Here is a 15,372-nt window from a genome sequence, read left to right on the forward strand (position 1 = left end):
CCCCACACTATAAAAACCACCCAGTCAAATAGGATGACTGTGATAGGCCAAAATAATAATAATAATAATAATAATAATAATAATAATAATAATAATAATAATAATAATAATAATAATAATAATAATAATAATAATAATTCAGTACTTATTAAATTATTAAATAGATAAAAATGCATTAAAATGCAAGGAGAACAGCATTAGGGTAGTAATGCCAATTATTGCATCTTCGCGTGAACTTCTGAACTTCCAGCTGCACGACATCCTCAGTAGGGTGTGAGGAATTAAAGGCCTCTGGAACTAAGAAGTTCTACAGCAAGGCAAATAAATAACAGCTAAATTAATAGCGGTAAATAATTCGCTTCCTGTAAACAAGACATGCGCTTCCACTTAGGTCTTGGAATGATCGAAGTGACGAGAGGAATTGATGAATGTTTAAAAAAAGAAAAAGGTGGTTAAGGTAGAAAGAGCGTCTTCAGCTGGAATGACTACAAGGAGAGTCATATATGTTTGGCCAGTGAATGCTCCTACTCAAATGCTTCTGCGGACATTCGTCCTCGTAGAATGAAGAATGAAGGTAAAATATTAATAATCAAAATAATAAAAGTATGAGACTAAACATAAATGACAAAACCCAGCCTCACTCTCCTCTCTCTCTCTCTCTCTCTCTCTCTCTCTCTCTCTCTCTGTATGCTTCCAGTGCAAAATGCTGCGCAAATATCTGGGAAATATTAATAATCATAATAATAAAATATGAGACTAAACATAAATAACATAACCCAACCCCAAACTCCTCTCTCTCTCTCTCTCTCTCTCTCTCTCTCTCTCTCTCTCTCTCTCTCTCTCTCTCTCTCCGTATACTTCCAGTACAAAATGCTGTGAAAATATCTGGGAAATATTAATAATCATAATTATAAAAGTATGAGACTAAACATAATGACAAAACCCAACCCCAAACTCTCTCTCTCTCTCTCTCTCTCTCTCTCTCTCTCTCTCTCTTTATATACTTCCAGTACAAAATGCTGTGCAAATATCTGGGAAATATTAATAATCATAATTAAAAAAACTATGAGACTAAACATTCTCTCTCTCTCTCTCTCTCTCTCTCTCTCTCTCTCTCTCTCTCTCTCTAATGTCAATAAGAAGTTTACAATCTCAGGTGAAGATCAGTTTCACCAACACTAAAAATTCCTTCGTCCAACTTAGCGCCGCGTAGATCCAGGAATACCAGCTAGATAATAAGAATGATCGTGTTATCGTTGAGAATTATTCAACAATTATAATGTTAAATAAAAGTTTAAGAGACAAACTTTAATTATTTATTGTTTTTATCTTTTTACATTACATATATAGGGGTGCATTTACGTGGTTTTTCTTCTTTCAAAACCTAGTAGGTTGGCAATTCTAACTGCACCCCGTCTAAGGAGAGTAAACAATACCAACAAAAAAGTAAAAATTTCGTGTTATCATGGAGAAATAAACAACGATTATCTGGACAATTTTAAAAGTATAAGAGACAGACTTTTATAATTGATTATTTTTAGCTTGATAAATTACACAGAAAGTGGTCAATTGACGGCGGATTCCTTCTTTTAGAATCAAGAAGGTTGGCAACTTTGATTGCACCGTCTCCGAGGAGGGAAAGTAATTCGGTTCGTGTAACTTTTTTCGTTGTCCGAATGTGTTTACTTGAAGCAGAGAATGGTAATATATTCTAGTTCATTGAGATATCTGTTTAAAATAGCGAATTAACGCATAAATGAGGGGGCAAGAGAATGACTGAATCGCCAGAAGAACTCTGGATTCAGGGATTTCACGAAGGCTACCGTTTCACCAAATGCATGCTTCTGGGGGCATGGAATGCGCGATGGGCGCCTATAAGTCAAAAGCAGTCCTCTGGGGTGCATTTTTCCGGAGCTGAAGGGCAACTTATTGACCCAGAACTCATCTTGGGAGTTTACCGGGACCACGAAGGCTACCAATAAACCGAGAGCATTTTTCTAGGGTCTTGGGTTAATGAGGGCCCGCTTACTGTCAGATTTGTATTTGCTGTGAGCTCTTAAAACTCAGCAGATTTCAAGATGAATATAATGCTGTTCATGCAGCACAATATAACAAGACATTAGATTCAAGGTAAAAACATTGTATCGTACTGAATTGTATTGTTGACCAATTTCATATTTTACTGAAACAATGTCCCTGTTATTAGTCGGAAATTAGGATAAATGTCGATTATGAATAATATTCACTTTAAGTTCAGTAACTTTCTCTTACTCACTGCTTGATCAATGTTAATTGTAAGGAACTGTGTTACTAAAATCCTCGATGATTAGGACAGAGGAGAACTCATAGCAATTATGATCTCTTTGTAATTCTGTAAATACAGTGACATGCATGTTGATACCTAAAATAACATACCCATTTGAGTATCGTATAAAACTGTATCTCGATAATGTATTTCATAAAGAAAACGTACAGGAAAGTGATTCTCTTTATAAGAATGAAAATGTGTCGTAGACCGCGCAGTAAAGTAGGAAACCATTCGGGTTCTGAGAATATTCATCTAACACAGGCATTCCTCAGTCTTGTGATATCTGTCAGTTTTCCACATTTTGACAAATGAGGTCTATTCCGACTTTAACAAGATTCTCAACAGCCTTAGAATAATCACTTTATGTTCATCTTCGCTGTGCACATATTAAGACTCATATTTGATTCATTCATACAATGAACGTTCACATCTGTTATAATGAAGGCATTAGAACTGTTAATATGTTATCTGAACCCTGTTTGGCATATCTGTCTACAGCGTGTCAATAACTGAATGTGTGAATTTGCCTCAGTCTATCTATCCAGCTGACTTCCTTCACAGGATGACGGTCATCGTCAAATCCCATTTCGTCGGGCATGATAGCAATTACAGTATACACATTGTTGTTTTACCTTCAATCAAAATCAGGATTGGTTCTGCATCCTTTGACACCATGGACCCGGAGCACTTTTTTGTTGTCCAAAATTCCAAAAGGAGGGGCATCCAGATCCCATGGAAATCTCAGGGACTCCAGAGGGACTCTGAATCTCCTGGGATGCCTGTTACGAATATTCTTCCATACCTTGACCGGTAAGAAGCTGAAACGAAGTGGAAGACTGGAAGGATACGAAGAATTAGTTACTTGTGTTTCAGATTTCCGTTTTCATTGATTTCATGACGGCAAGTTCATGAAAAATTTAAGGATATAGCATGATCATTCGTCCGTTTGATTCCACAAACTACGTAAGCATAAAATATAAATAACAAACACCAATCTCAACCTCTCTCTCTCTCTCTTCCCCCTTGTGGTTCTGGTCCTCCCACGGCCCACTTCCGAAGCCTGGTAGGAAACCTGCCTCCCTCCAGGGAAGCAGCCTCTGAGGAGGTCCTTCCCCTGACAAAGGTTCCCTTAAGAGATGGTTTCCCTAGGGCTCCGTGGGTCCCCTCAGCCTAGTGGTTCAGTCCTCCCAAGGCCCGCTTCCCGAGCCTGGCAGGAAACATTCCTCCCTTCAGGGAAGCAGCCTCTGAGGAGTTCCTTCCCCTGAGATAGGTGCCCTTAAGGGATGGTTTCCTTATGGCACCTTGGGTCGCCTCACCCTTTTGGTTCAGGTCCTCCCCAAGCCCAGTTCCCCAGCCTGGCAGGACACATGCCTCCCTCCAGGAAAGCAGCCTCTGAGGAGGTTCTTGCCCTGACAAAGTTGCCCTTAAGGGATGGTTTCCCTAGGGCGCTTTGGTCTCTTCATCCTTTTGATTCAGGTCCTCCCCAGGCCCACTTTCCCAGCCTGGCAGGAAAACTACCTCCTCCAGTGAAGCAGCCTCTGAGGAGGTCCTATCCCTGGCAATGGTGCCCTTAAGGGATGGTTTCCCTATGGCGCCTTGGGTGTCCTCACACTTTTGTTTCAGGTCCTCTCCAGGCCCACTTCCTCTGCATGGCAGGAAACCTGCCTTCCGTCAGGAAAGCAGCCTCTGAGGAGGTCCTTTCCCATTGCAAGGTTGCCTTAATAGATAGCTTCTTCTTCTTCTTCTTCTTCTTCTTCTTCTTATTATTATTATTATTATTATTATTATTATTATTATTATTATTATTATTATTATTATTATTATTATTTTTGGACGGTCAGCCTTTCATTCTGTCAATGTCATCCGCAACAGATCTGTTGACAAATATCTAGTGTTTCCACTCGACGTTCATTCACAATTTTCGACGAAACTCTTGGTCCCAAACCTTCGGGATGTTTGCCTTTCTCTCGTTTCCACTCGACTGGTATTTGGTTTCCATCAGGTTGCATTAAAACTGTTGAAGGATGAATAACTGGCAGGGTTACTTATATGTGATAATCAGCGTTTTGATATTCTCCCAAATAAGTGTCTTTGGGATCAGGGTTACATCAGTACTTGAGAGTTGGTTAGGATTTCTGTTACAGTGGCTATCTTGTAGTATTTTATAGTATGGATATACGTAAAAGTTTGCTTGGCTTTATAAGTTATGTATGTAAGTATGTATGTATGTATGAATGTATGTAATATAGGAATGAAAAGGAATATAGAGTTTAGGACAAAGGCCAAGCTCTGAAATGCGTAACAGTAGGAAAACCTCGCAGTTGCACTGTGAAATAATTGTTAGGAGAGAGTGAATGGCCAGATGGAAGAAAGATAATATGACTGGAGGCACAGTAAAAGGAATGTAGGGGGTTGCAGCTAAGGGCCATGGAAGGGTCGATGCAAAGAACCTTTAGTAATGCCTAAAGTGCATCCCCTCCCCCTTGGTACATAACTGAATTCTGGCTGTACATATTCCTGTCGAATGCAGTCTGTCCTTGGAATCTAAATCAGCCATTAGTCTGCAACATGATGACTGATTGGTAAGTTTGAAATACATGACTTTTTTTTATTCTCACGAATATTATGCTACATATATCCCATTGATATAATATCATTTGACCTTGTTATTTTGACGTTTATATATTGTTCATTATGATAACCCTCTGAGAAGGTATTCATGAAATAAAATGGTTGCATGCAATTTCCATATCCCTATTTTGTAGGTTAATGAAAAGGGTACAAATATAGTCATTGCTTATAGTCTTGATTCAGTTTTATATATATGAAAGTAAACTGAAATGATCATGTGTTCAAAGGTTATATTTCTTTTCATTTTGAGTTACTTTTCATTCATCTATATTAAAAAACGCTCAATAGGAATTTTTCATTCATTATATCGTGAAATAGTATCTTAATGATCAGTTAATGAAATCGTATTTTAATCATGTCCTCAAATCTATATACTCTAAGGCAGCCACGTGGTCACCATGCGGTCCTTTCTCCACAGAACAATTTGGAGTATTTTTTACTATAAGCAAGTCATTAACGCCATCTATTGGCCACCTAAGAAAATCAGTGCAAGTGGACAACTGCATTTTCAACGATGGGTGAGGAAACTAGTTAGATTATTCTTATTACCATCTTTTTCTCATCATTTAAACTGATTAATTTATTGGGGTATCTAAATTCAAATTCAATTGAAAGAGAGTATTTCATGTAAAGGAAAAATTACCCAAAATTCGACGTAATGGAAGACGATAAACATAAACTTGCCTACAGTCCACCCCTATAGTGAAAATGCCACCGCCCGTCATAGACGATATGAAGGTCCAGGCATACCAACTAAATGAAATGCAACATCGTATTTTGGACAAGAACACTGCAGTTCTGAGCATAAAATAATCGAATCCAAAGTGATTTGCTTACATTCGGGTTTCTGAACTTACTACAGACTACGTGAAATACCAAAATATATTTAAGTCATCTGCTTTAAAAGCTAAATATAGGTTGGCAGTTCCGACAACCCTTCTGTTACTGGTCGTAGGCATGAAGGTCCTGGCATGTTTTACTCTGACCAAATATATGCAGCAAAAAAATAAATACTCTCAACAATTTTGTCCGGATATTCTTCGAAAATAAACATAAATATTATTCAAGAATGACGAACTATATAGGTAAAAAATGTTTAAGATATATTATTAATATCCATCATAATCGGATCAAATACAGATGCTTCCCCAGCTCAGCTATTGAAATTGATGTGCGAAGGAATCATCAATTTATGACACCAAATTATCTAAAAAGTATTGAGCAATGCTTAAGGAAGGAAGGACTATTGTGTAATATGAATAGGAATTGCCAATGAACCGATGAAGTATAGTCTATGATGACTGAAAAATATTATTATTATTATTGAGAAGATGAACCCTACTTACATGAAACAACCGCACAGGGGCCATTGGCTTGAAATTTAATAAGCTTCCGAAGTATATTAAGCAGCTCATTAGGAATTAAGAGAAGGTAAAAGGAAATACAGAAAGAGATCTAACTTATTACAAAGAAAAAATAAATTAATAAATAGATTAAAATGTAATAAAATGCAAGGCGAATAGCATCAGGGTAGTAGTGCATTGCATCTTGAATAATACATTTCTCCAAGAAAATTACTTTAACATATGAAAATTCCCAGCTTCAAAATACCTATAACTTACCACTGATTTCATTCTGAAAGAGTTCACTGATAATATTGCCAGCAAACTTTCTTTTGTTCTTCCTGATTGCTGATAAATAACATTCACTATCTGACATCATTTAGAGGATTAAGGCAAAACTGCTTTGATTGTGGGAGGGTTTTGCTATAAATCAGTAATATTATGCAACTTCGACTACAATGTATATTCGTCATTGGCGGGCCAATCAGCTGCGTTTTATTCAGATCGAAAGCAAGATCAATTTAGCTTACGAAAAAATCTTTAGACTATTACATTGCTTTCTGACGAATCTTAGTCTAATTGCAACTGTGCCTTATTGCTAGTAAATTGCAGTCTGTCGCAATTTCGTAGGCAGATTAATTACCCAGACTGAAGGAAAAGTTTCTTTGTTCGACGAAAAAATCCTTACTCTATATCTTTGCCATGCTTACGTATTTGCCTGGCTCGCATCATTGCCATATTGCAAGGGCATTGCAATATATAGTAATTTCTGTTACATATTCATCATTAGAAGATCAATATACCGCATTTTATCAAGTTTAAAGCAAAAGTTTCTTTGCCAAGAGAAAAAGTCCCAAGGCTAGTCTTGGAATTTTGGCGATTTTTACCTTATTATTATTATTATTATTATTATTATTATTATTATTATTATTATTATTATTATTATTATTATTATTATTATTATTATTATTATTATTCAGAAGAGGAAACCTATTCATATGGAGTAAGCACACTTGGGTCATTGACTTGAAATTCAAGTTTCCAAAGAATATGGTTCTCATTAGGAAGTAAGAGAAATTAAAGGGAAATACAGAAAGAACAGATCTCACTTATTAAAAAGAAAATGTAAATTAATAAATCAATAAATGCATCAAAGTGTATTAAAATGCAGGGAGAATAGCATTAGGGTAGTAATGCACTGAATCTTCGCTTGAACTTTTGAAGTTCCACAAAAAAAAAGTCATTAATACCTCAATGACCAATGTTTGCCATACCCAAGTGATCAAAATAGGCTACTTACGAACTCACCTGAGATTTTGGATATATTACAACCAAGAAACGAGACAATACAATAACTGAACACAGAGGACCAGTAACTCCCTTCTGGGAAGCAATCATGAGAAGGACTAGTATCAATGAAACAAAGACCAAAACAGGTCACAATGAGCAATAATGAATTTAACTATGCAGCAACGACTGACGGATTGGCAGGTGCAATTAACACAGCCGTAAATGGTTTACGCTTTACGCAAATAACTGAAAGTGAACCACAAAAGCAAAAGGTATACTTTCTGCCTAATCACCATTTTTGTTTGGGATAAAGAAGTTTTCTTGGTCCATTTCCCATTTCAATCTTTTGTAAAATATGGCTTGTCTGGTATGAATACTAGAGAGAGAGAGAGAGAGAGGGACAATCAGGGTTTAAAAAACACGCTAAAAATATTTATAAAAAAAACATATTCCTTACAATTAAATTCTCATCATACTTGACACATAATTCCACATTTCATATCATTCAAATTAACTCAACCTCCTTTTTCAAAAATGTTCAAAAAAGATAGATGCACACGACTCAAAAATAGTAATTCCAAAGAACTCGCATTTGATACAGTAACAATAATTACATAAAAGTACAAATCCTACAACTGTATCATGTATCTTGGCCATCAGTGCACTATAACTTCTACTGCACCATACCAACAGCACCTTTGATGACTCATACATTCGACGAAAACAAAACCAACTTAAGGGGAAGCGTTAGGCATGAAATTTCTTCTCCCAAGTCCTTCATTTTGTACCCTTAAAATTATTCATTATTTTCACAGCTGGAAATATTCCTTATTACAAGGAAATTGCAATATAATGCAACTTTCCACGCATAGAAGAGCATCAGACTGGATTTTATTCCAAAAAGGAATTGTTGGTTTGCTCAGAGATAGCATCATAATAAGGTTGCTACTTTGTATTTTCTTACTGCTTGCAACATTGCCGTATTGCAAGGCTGTTGAAACACATTGCAAACTTACATGCTTATTCGTCATTAGAAGAACACTAATTTGTTTTTTATTCAGTGTGAAGGAAAAGTCGTTGTGGCCCCTAAAAATTGCCAAAGGCTACAGCCTTGGCATTTTGATAAATTTTGTCTGACCTGCAATATTGCAAGAAACTTTCAATATACTACAATTTCGACTGAACTCTCAGCATAACAGACCAGTCACTTTCCATTTCTTTAGTTTGAAGTAAAAGCTGGTTCGTTCCCCAATATACCCTAATCGTCTTGTTATTTTGTATGTTATGAGTTTGTTTGCAGCCTTCACGTATTGCAAGCAATTTGCAATATATTGTGATTTAGAATGCATATTTGTCATTAGAGTCCCAATAGACTGCCTTTTATTCAGTTCGAAGTTTCAAAAGTGAGTTTTGAACTCCCAAAATCCAATTGGCTACATTTTACGCAATTTCAAGTAAAATTTGTTTATTCCTTGAAAAGAGCATAAGGCTATAGACCTGTTATTTTCAGGAATTTATATTTGCTTTCAACATTGCATTAATTGCAAGTCTATTTTAACAAAAGCGAATTATGCATGCAAGCATTTTAAGGTCCAGTCGACTGCATTTTATCCAATCGCAAACTAAAGCTGATTTACTTCCATAAAAATCCTTGAACCATCCCAGCTATGTTGACGTACTTTGCCTTGTTTTCAACATTGTCGTATTGCAAACAAATGGCAAAATATTGCAACTTTGCCCGAGATCATTATTAGAAATCCAGCAAACGTCATTTTATCATGCCAGAAGGAAAGACTATTTTGCTCCCTGTTCATTTCCTAAGGCTGTACATAAACTTGCTACTTAACGAATTTTGCGGTACTTGCAACATTACTGTATTGCCACTATTATTAGCATATTGCATACTGCACCTCCACCTGAACACTGCAGTTAGTGTGGATATTTCCCTTTCTTTACAATACCCTTCTGTAAAAGTAATTCTGGAATTAAATGATTGTATGACCTGTTCATTACTTTATTTTTTAATTATTGATTCGACTGTAAATATAGTATTTTTCCAATAGTCTTGAATTCGTTTCATATAAATGAAACTAAACTGTAATTGTCATGTGATTACAGGAAGTTATCACTTTTTCAAAGGTTAAATTACGCTTCAGTTTGAATTCAGTTCAGCCTCCTAACCAAAACAAAGATAATTGGGAATTTTCCACTAATTATGTTCTGAAATAATATCGAAATGAAAAATTAATGAACACATATTTTAATTATGTCTTCAGTTATAGGTATGCCCTAAGGCGGCCACGTGGTCACCATGCGGTCCTTTCTCCACAGAACAATTTGGAGGATTTTTTACTATAAGCAAGTCATTAACGCCATCTATTGGCCACCTAAGAAAATCACGCAAGTGGACAACTGCATTTTCAAAGATGGGTGAGGAAACTAGTTACATTATTCTTATTACCATCTTTATATCGTCATTTAAATTGATTAATTTACTGGGATATCTAAATTCAACTTCAATTGGAAAAGAGTATTTCATGTAAAGGAAAAATGACCCAAAATTCGGCGTAATGGAAGACGATAAACATAAACTTGCCTACAGTCCACCCCTATAGTGAAAATGCCACCGCCCGTCATAGACGATATGAAGATCCAGGCATACCAACAAAATGAAATGCACCATCGTATTTTGGACAAGAACACTGCAGTTCTGCTCATAAAATGATCGGATCCAAAGTGATTTGCTTACATTCGGGTTTCTGAACTTACTACAGACTACGTGAAATACCAAAATATATTTAATTCATCTGCTTTAAAAGCTAAATATAGGTTGGCAGTTCCGACAACCCTTCTGTTACTGTTCGTAGGCATGAAGGTCCTGGCATGTTTTACTCTGACCAAATATATGCAGAAAAAAATAAATACTCTCAACAATTTTCTCAGGATATTCTTTCGAAAATAAAAATACTCATAAGTATTCAAGAATGACGAACTATAGGTAAAATGTTTAAGAGATATTATTAATATCCATCACAAACAGATCAAATACAGATGCTTCCCCAACTCAGCTATTGAAATTGATGTGCAAACGAATCATCATTTTATGACACCAAATTATCTAAAAAGTATTGAGCAATGCTTAAGGAAGGAAGGACTATTGTGTAATATGAATAGGAATTGCCAATGAACCGATGAAGTATAGTCTATGATGAATGAAACATGTTATTATTATTATTATTATTATTATTATTCAGAAGATGAACCCTATTTAGATGGAACAAGCAGCACAGGGGCCATTGGCTTGAAATTCAATAAGCTTCCAAAGTATATTAAGCAGCTCATTAGGAAGTAAGAGAAGGTAAAAGGAAATACAGAAAGAGATCTCACTTATTACAAAGAAAAAATAAATTAATAAATAGATTAAAATGTAATAAAATGCAAGGCGAATAGCATTAGGGTAGTAATGCATTGCATCTTGAATAATACATTTCTCCAAGAAAATTACTTTAACATATGAAAATTCCCAGCTTCAAAATACCTATAACTTAACATTAATTTCATTCTGAAGGACTTGACTGATAATACTGCCGGCAAACTTTCTTTTGTTCTTCCTGATTGCTGAGAAATACCATTCATTATTTGACATCATTTACAGGACTAAGGCAAAACTGCTTTGATTGTGGGAGCGTTATGCTATAAATCAGTGATATTATGCAACTTCGACTACAACATATATTTTCTTCATTGGAGGGCCAATCAGCTGCGTTTTATTCAGTTCGAAAGCAAGATCAATTTAGCTTAGGAAAAAATCTTTAGGCTATTGCATTGTTTTCTGACGAATCTTAGTCTGATTACAACATTGCCGTATTGCAAGGAAATTGCAGCCCGAAGGAAAACTTGGTTTGTTCAACGAAAAACTCCTTAGTCTATATCCACGCCATTCTTGAGAATTTTGCCTGGCTTGCATCATTGCCGTATTGCAAGGGCATTGCAATATATAGTAATTTCTGTTGCATATTCGTGATTAGAAGGTCAATATACTGCCTTTATTCAAGCTTAAAGCAAAAGTTTCTTTGCCAAGAGATAAAGTCCCAAGGCTAGCCTTGGCATTTTGGCGAATTTTAGATTATTATTATTATTATTATTATTATTATTATTATTATTATTATTATTATTATTATTATTATTATTATTATTATTATTATTATTATTATTATTCAGAAGAGGAACCCTATTCATATGGAGCAAGCCCACGGGGATCATTGACTTGAAATTCAAGTTTCCGAAGAATATGGTTCTCATTAGGAAGTAAGAGAAAGTAAAGGGAAATACAGAAAGAACAGATCTCACTTATTAAACAGAAAATGTAAATTAATAAATCAATAAATGCATCAAAGTGCATTAAAATGCAGGGAGAATAGCATTAGGGTAGTAATGCACTGAATCTTCGCTTGAACTTTTGAAGTTCCACAAAAAAAAGGGTCATTAATACCTCAATGAACAATGTTTGCCATACCTGAGTAATCAAAATAGGCTACTGACGACCTCACCGAGATTCTGGATATATTACAACCAAGAAATGAGACAATACAATAACTGAACATAGGGGACCAGTAACTCCCTTTTGGGAAGCAATCATGAGAAGCACTAGTATCAATAAAACAAAGACCAAACCCGGTGACAATGAGTAATAATGAATTTAATTATGCAGCAACGACTGACAGATTTGCAGGTGCAATTAACAGCCGTAAATGGTTTACGCTTTACGCAAATAACTGAAAGTTAACCACAAAAGGAAAAGGTAATACTTACTGCCTAATCACCATTTTTCTTTTGGAATAAAGAAGTTTTCTTGGTCTATTTCCCATTTCAATCTTTTGTAAAATATGGCTTGTCTGGTATGAATACTAGAGAGAGAGAGAGAGAGAGAGAGAGAGAGAGAGAGAGAGAGAGAGAGAGAGAGAGAGAGGATCAGGGTTTACAAAACACACAAAAAATATAAAAAATAAAAAATTCCTTGCAATTAAATTCTCATCATATTTGACACATAATTCCACATTTCATATCATTCTTCCAAAGAACTCACATTTGATACAGTAACAATAATTACATAAAAGTAAAAATCCTACAGCTGTATCATGTATCTTGGCCATCATTGCACTCTACCTTCTACTGCACCATACCAACAGCACCTTTGATGACTCATACATTCAACGAAAACAAAACCAACTTAAGTGGAAGCGTTAGGCATGATATTTCTTCTCCCAAGTCCTTGATTTTGTACCTATAAAATTATTCTTTATTTTCATAGCTGGAAACATTCCTTATTTCAAGGAAATTGCGATATAATGCAACTTTCCACGCGTAGGAGAACATCAGACTGGATTTTATTCCAAAAAGGAATTCTTGGTTTCCTCAGAGATAGCATCATAACAAGGTTGCTACTTTGTATTTTTTTATTGCTTGTAACATTGCCATGTTGCAAGGATGTTGGAACATATTGCAAATTCCCATGCTTATTCGTCATTAGAAGAACACTAATTTGTTTTTTATTCAGTGTGAAGGAAAAGTCGTTGTGTCCCCTAAAAATTGCCAAAGGCTACAGCCTTGGCATTTTGATAAATTTTGCAGGACCTGCAACATTGCAATAATGCAAGAAAGTTTCAATATACTACAATTTCCACTGAACTCTCGGCATAACAGACCAGTCACTTTCCATTTCTTTAGTTTGATGCAAAAGCTGGTTCGTTCCCCAGTATACCCTAATCGTCTTGTTATTTTGTATGTTATGAGTTTGTTTGCAGCCTTCCCGTATTGCAAGCAAATTGCAATATACTGTGATCTAGAATGCATATTTGTCATTAGAGTCCCAGTAGACTGCCTTTTATTCGGTTCGAGGTTTCAAAAGAGAGTTTTGACCTCCCAAAATCCAATAGGCTACATTTTACATAGTTTCAAGAAAAATTTGTTTATTCCTTAAAAATGCATAAGGCTATAGACCTGTTATTTTCAGGAATTTATATTTTCTTTCAACATTGCATTATTGCAAGTCTATTTTAACAAAAGCGAATTATATATGCAAGCATTTTAATGTCCAGTAGACTGCATTTTATCCAATTGCAAAGTAAAGCAGATTTACTCCCAGGAAAATCCTTCAACCATCCCAGCTATGTTGACGTATTTTGCCTTCTTTTCAACATTGTCGTATTGCAAACAATTGGCAAAATATTGCCACTTTGCCCAAGTTCATTACTAGAAATCCAGCAAACGTCATTTTATCGTGCTAGAAGGAAAGACTAATTTGCTCCCTGTTCATTTCCTAAGGCTGTACATAAACTTGATACTTAACGAATCCTGCGATGCTTGCAACATTGCTGTATTGCCACTATTATTAGCATATTGCATACTGCACCTCCATCTGGAACACTGCAGTTATTGTGGATATTTCCCTTTCTTTACAATACCCTTCTGTAAAAGTGATTCTGGAATAAAATGATTGTATGACCTGTTCATTACTTTATTTTTTAATTATTGATTCGAGTGTTGATATAGTATTCTTCCAGTAGTCTTGAATTAGTTTCATATAAATGAAACTAAGCTGTAATTGTCATGTGATTACAGGAAGTTATCATTTGTTCAAAGGTTAAATTACGCTTCAGTTTGAATTCATTTTCAGCCTCCTAACTAAAACAACGATAATTGGGAATTTTCCACTAATTATGTTCTGAAATAATATCAAATGAACAATTAATGAACACATATTTTAATTTTGTCTTCAGTTATACGTATACCCTAAGGCGGCCACGTGGTCACCATGCGGTCCTTTCTCCACAGAACAATTTGAAGGATTTTTTACTATAAGCAAGTCGTTAACGCCATCTATTGGCCACCTAAGAAAATCAGCGCATGTGGACAACTGCATTTTCAAAGATGGGTGAGGAAACTAGTTACATTATTCTTATTACCCTCTTTTTCTCATCATTTAAAATTATTAATTTATTGGGATATGTAAATTCAACTTCAATTGGAAATGAGTATTTTATGTAAAGGAAACATGACCCAAAATTCGACGTAAGGGAAGACGATAAACATAAACTTGCCTACAGTCCACCCCTATAGCAAAAATGCCACCGCCCGTCATAGACGATATGAAGATCCAGGCATACCAACAAAATGAAAAGCAACATCGTATTTTGGACAAGAACACTGCAGTTCTGAGCATAAAATGATCGGATCCAAAGTGATTTATTTAAATCCGGGTTTCTGAACTTACTACAGACTACGTGAAATACCAAACTATATTTAATAATTCATCTGCTTTAAAAGCTAAATATAGGTTGGCAGTTCCGACAACCCTTCTGTTACTGTTCGCAGGCATGAAGGTCCTGGCATGTTTTACTCGGACCAAATATTATATGCAGCAAAAAAAAAATACTCTCAACAATGTTATCAGGATATTCTTCGAAAATAAACATACTTAATATTATTCAAGAATGACGAACTATAGTTAAAATGTTTAAGATATATTATTAATATCCATCATAAACAATCAAATATAGATGCTTCCCCAACTCAGCTATTGAAATTGATGTGAAAAGGAATCATCAATTTATGACACCAAATTATCTAAAAAGTATTGAGCAATGCTTAAGGAAGGAAAGACTATTGTGTAATATGAATAGGAATTGCCAATGAACTGATGAAATATGGTCTATGATGACTGAAACATATTATTATCATTATTCAGAAGATGAATCCTATTTACATGGAACAAGCGCACAGGGGCCATTGATTTGAAAT

The sequence above is a fragment of the Macrobrachium rosenbergii genome, chromosome 3 (assembly GCF_040412425.1).
Source record: "Macrobrachium rosenbergii isolate ZJJX-2024 chromosome 3, ASM4041242v1, whole genome shotgun sequence".
Classification (NCBI taxonomy): domain Eukaryota; kingdom Metazoa; phylum Arthropoda; class Malacostraca; order Decapoda; family Palaemonidae; genus Macrobrachium; species Macrobrachium rosenbergii.